The sequence below is a fragment of the Centruroides sculpturatus genome, unplaced genomic scaffold (genome assembly GCF_000671375.1).
Source record: "Centruroides sculpturatus isolate CEXI.00-Female unplaced genomic scaffold, Cexi_2.0 scaffold1561, whole genome shotgun sequence".
NCBI classification, from domain to species: domain Eukaryota; kingdom Metazoa; phylum Arthropoda; class Arachnida; order Scorpiones; family Buthidae; genus Centruroides; species Centruroides sculpturatus.
The window spans coordinates 71,172-76,612 of record NW_019385740.1 but is presented as its reverse complement, the minus strand read 5'-3'; positions in this window follow the sequence as shown (position 1 = coordinate 76,612).

The window sequence follows — 5,441 nt, the reverse complement described above, 5'->3', positions numbered from 1 at the left end:
AAGTGGTTGAACTAAATCGTGTCCCCATACACATTCTAACATCTTAGGCGAGAACATCTTAACGGTTTTACTGTACTATTATAAAATGACAAAAAAAAGCTTATTTTGAGGGTAGAGACGAGTTTTATTTTATTTTTCTAAATTTTGAACGCTAATAACGAGTAAAATATTCATTAAGACATATGACACATGGCCCCTTTTATGTCTTCACCCTGTTTACCTTTAGTTAAGAACCAAAATTTAATAGTATTAATGCCCCTTTATACGCAAGCCACAGTGCCATATTTAGTTTCTTAAACTTTACTCATTCTGAGATATTGTTTAATATCTCAGAACAGAAAATAAAGAAATTAAACAAATTAGATGCACACACACACACACACACACAGTTTTTCCCCTTTTATTGACTTTTTGAGGGGTACTGTACTTTATAAATACGTGAGCCGTTCACAGCCCGGCACACGTATTTGTAAAATCTAAGTGACTCGTACAACGTGGAATTCATATAAAACGAAATTATCAACAGTGTTATAGGGGGTCGACTGTATTAAATTTATCATCAAGAATAGCATAAGGGAAAGTTAAAATCGCTTTTAAAACATTATTTAAAACAGAAAAACAATAACCGAATTGACGAAGGGTATTGATATATCCAAAATGCACATATTAGTTTAATAAAGAAATTTTAGTCAACTTTCAAATTAAATAACTGTAGGAAAATTAATATTATCTTTTCTACTTTCATTATTTAAGGATTAACATGTCTATATTATAGTAATAAGTATTAAAACTTTATCACAAAAAAGGGTATTTTAAAAAATTACTTCTATAGACAATTTCAATTTTTACGTAGAAATAAATAAATCCATTTATTATAAAGGAGACAAACAAACATTTATTTGAAAAATACAAATATTTGTTTTATTTGAGTCTCTAATTAATAAAAAAAAACGATGAAACACCATTTTAAAGTGCATCTTGCGGTCATAGAGGAGTGTATTGCTATTCGCTTTTACTCCGAAGAGAGAAGAGACAGGAGATAAATGGCAAGGCGACGGAAGAGCTAGCCTTATAGAAGACGGCCGGAAGATACACGAAGGGAGATAGAATGCCTTCCGGGAGGACTTTTATGGGGAGCTGGCTCCTATTTAGGTGTCATCTGCAAGGAGAAAACCCGGGAAACTCCAAACTGCCAGCCTATCCAATCGAGGAGCGAACCCACAACCGAACTCCCAGTGTTTAGAGTCTGGTCACCGCCGCTTTGAACGGAGACAGAGTCCACTCGGCCACTGTAGGGCGAAGTGCATTTTTATTCAAATAATATATTTATAAATAATATGTAGCCAAAAATGCAGCCGAGTCAAATTTCTATAGCCCAAAAAGTAGCCAATGTGCCAAATGATATTTTTTATGCAGAACTGATAAAAGAATAGCCAAATCTGGCAACGCTGGGCTGCCCTGTCCTTCGGTCCGCTCTGAGATCTTGACCAAGAATGGCTCTTCCGTTGGCAGTTTTGCCTCAGGCTTCCTCCTTTCTTTTGTTTTCTCCAAAATTCAGAGAAACGATAATCCCCTATCCTTTTGTTTTACCAAGAGTTCTGGGAAGAGATAATCCCTCCTTAAGGCAATAAGAGTTAATAAAGAAGTTTCTAGAAGAAAGTTATGACAAAAAGGGAGGAACAGAATACAGTATAAAGAAAATATAAAATATACAGAAAATACATATAGCAATATGGCTGACTGTCACAGTATACTTACAATTTTACTTACGGATTTAATATACAAGAAGATATCAAATGTGTTCAAAAATACTTACGTAACGTACTCTATCTTCGTAACAATAAAAAAATTATACAACTTTCTGTTCAGAACTTGGAAAATTTGTTGTATGCACTTCACATCACGCACAAAACAAATTAAACTGTTGATTAGGTGCACAACTCGTCTAGTGTCATATTTTAGACAAGTTATAGTACAGACATGGGCAAATGCGGCTCCGAGAGCCGCATGGGGCTCTTTTTGAGTTACATACGGCTCTTGCTGAAAGTGTTAATTTCTGCTTTTTATTATTATTTTTACAATTTTATTTCCACAATTTTGTGAAAATATGTTTAAAAAATTCAATATTTGTTTCATATTATAAAATCGCGGTACAGAACTGCGGCTCCCATGCATGTTGCAAAACCTACATTTCGGCTCCCACTGAACTCGTCCTTGTCCATCCCTGTTATAGCATGTAGCGGCGAGATTCCGTTCATGTTCAAACCTGCATAGATAGGCGGCCGCGGTCGGCTTGACTCTCATCATGCGATGCTTGTCATTACTTGTATTTTGTATTTTATGTACAGTACCTATATACTTATATTTTACTCAGAATGTAAAAATGGCTACCAATTTATTTATTGCTATTTATTTTTAACTATCCTAATAACGGAAATGGGTCACAATTATTTTACTTTATATTAAACTTTTCGCGGACCCCCTGACGTTGTCTACGCACTCTCAAATTAATTTTAATTTACCACAGACCCCAAAGTGGTACCAAGGATCCCTGGGGGTCCGTAGGAACCACTTTGGGAACCACTGGTATAGACTGTGTACCATGTAATGAGGAGCTTTAATAATGGATTACTTTATTACAGGAAAATTAATGTGGTTTATTACATTTGACCGTATTATATTTAGATACACTATATAGTCAAACCTCGGTTTTCGTACTTAATTCGTTTCTAAACGTTGTTTGAAAACCGAAACAATTTTTCCCGTAATAAACAATATACAATGGATTAATTTGTTTCCGATTCTCAAAACAAAGTTTTCTTTTAACTTTTTAGCTGTATTTCATGCATAAAAAAGCCTACAAGTGCAATATAATATAATACATTATCTATATCTATCTATGTATATATACAGGGTGCCCCAAATTAAACTTACATTTTCCAGCTGGCTACAGAAAAAACTATTTATCAGAAAACAATGAATGTTTGGGAATGCCTTGATGAGATTATGGGAATTTTTTCTAGAGCAAAAAAATTAGTTCCAAACACCACCACTAGAGGGCGCTTTTCAAGCTGAAATAATGGCATATTTGCCTACAAAATTCCCAGAATTGAATCCATGCTATTTTTGCTCTGGGGCTATCTCAAAGACTTGGTCTACCGTGATCCCATAACATCGCTGTCAGACTAAAGACAGCATAGCACGCCATGTGCGTAACATTCCAAGGCATACATTGAACATGCTGGTTTTCGCTTTCAGATGTTAGCAGACAATGGTGGCCATCATGTTTTGAAGTTGTTTTGTTCAAATTACACAGATAACTTGTGTAGCTCACGGGACATTCCAATTTTCAAAGCTGACTCAGCGCTGATCTCAACATTCGTTCCTTTTTTCAACGTTGAGGTAGCGCTGTTGTCAGCGCTGACTCAACACACTCAGCACTCAACAGATATGTTGACTGCTACTTTCCAATGAATTGTGGGTAATTGGTAAGACATTTGAATGGAATCCATCTTGCTGAGAATGGAATTATGGGAACTAAGCACTTCGTACTCGAGTTGGAACGTCGTTGATGACGTCAAATTGTTGACTTCAACACTCAACACTCCACGTTGAAAATTGGAATGTCCCGTCATTGTTATGTTTTGTATAATGCTTTAATACGCTCTCCTGTAGTGGTTTTTGGAACTGACTTTTTTGCTCTAGAAAAAATTCGCATTAAGGTATTCTCAAACTTTAATGACTTTCTGATGAATACTTTTTGCTGTAGCCAGTTGGGAAATGTCAAGTTTAATTTGGGACTCCTGTATATTAGAAGCAAAATGTTCCATCACCGCCAACAGAAACCGAAACTAACACTTAACCAAGTGCTACAAAAAGAAACTCAACTCTGACTGCCTGGATGAAATATAACCAAGTCAATCAAGACAGACAAGTACTTTATCCACACTTTCCAGAATTAAAAAATATCGAATAACAAAGTTTACAATTGTGAATTATTAAAAATTGTGAAATTTTGTACAGAGGATTTCCAAAACCGTGTTAGAACGAAACCGAAAGTCGTGTTGTACGGGGAATTTCCTCAATTTTCTAATCGTGTGTAATGAAAGGTAAAGTAAAAGAAGTAAAAGCCTGGAGAAGAGATTTATGAGGGCAAAAAATTAGTCAAAATTTTCATTACCAGGGGAAAAATGCACTGCAAGGACGATGATTATAAGACAATGGACAAAATTTTGTTACAATAAAATTATATTTTACTCATTTACAGTATGTGTTCGATGTAGATCTTCTGTCGATCACATGTTGTATCATAAAACTGCATTATCAATTGCAGCACGTAACATTCCAGGAGGAGTCTGGGAGACGTGTCGCACTATGCTGTCTCTAGTTTCGATCTTTCAAATAATCCCACAGCCAGAAACACGTTTTCGACTGAACAGTGCCACATTTTTCCTGGTAGTGAAAATTTCAACTAATTTTTCTCCCCATAAATCTCTCATGATCTTCATTGCATGTGTATCGAATTTAATTCGATTCAGTCCAGTAGAGCCGGCTCCGCGTATGTGTGAGTACCGTCAGTTTAATTCTAACCATCATGTAGTTCTAACTGTAACTATCTCGACACTCGGTGTGGAACGGTTCCGACCCAGAATTCTCATCTCTACCATAAAAAAAAAGAACAACTAAAGAACCAGCCCCAGTCTCCCCTATAATTTAGTTTAGAGAAATGTCTTTTTTAGCAGTAATCTAAATATATAAAATTGCTTGTCCTGACTGACTGACTCACTCATTCACTCACTGATTCATCATCGCCCAGAGCAAACCGCTTAACCTAAAGTCGTAGCCTAAAAGTAGCCAATGCACCAAATGATATTTTTTACACCAAACTAAAAAAAGGGTAGCCAAATCTGGCAACACTGACAGCGTTGCCAGATTTGGCTACTTTGCGCCAAATTGGGCTACTTATTTTTCAGTTTGGCGTTAAAAAAAGCATTTGGCGCACTGGCTACTTTTTGGGCTACAAAAATTTGACTTGGCTAGATTTTGGGCTGGTTACACAAATTATTTCACCCTTTGTTTTGCGCACAGAACGGTAATACTTGTGCTGTCTACTCGTTTTGTTTTTAAACAAAGTATAATTTATATAAGTTTTATAATTTATTTATTATTGGTATTAAAATGGGAAAATGGACAAAGTATTCTCGGTCCTTTCGGAAAGAATGGCTTCAAGATAAAAATCTTAAAGGTAAGCACCTTTAAGATTTTTTTCTTGAAGCCATTCTTTCCGAAAGGACCGAGAATACTTTGGGGAAATTTTCCTCATTAAGTTGCATTTTTAAATATTTTGGCAAATGGCGTAATTTTAAATTTACTTAATTAAATTTAAACTTTTTAAAAAGATAGCTCCAGTAAGTATTCAGTCATGCTTGACAGGAGACTTT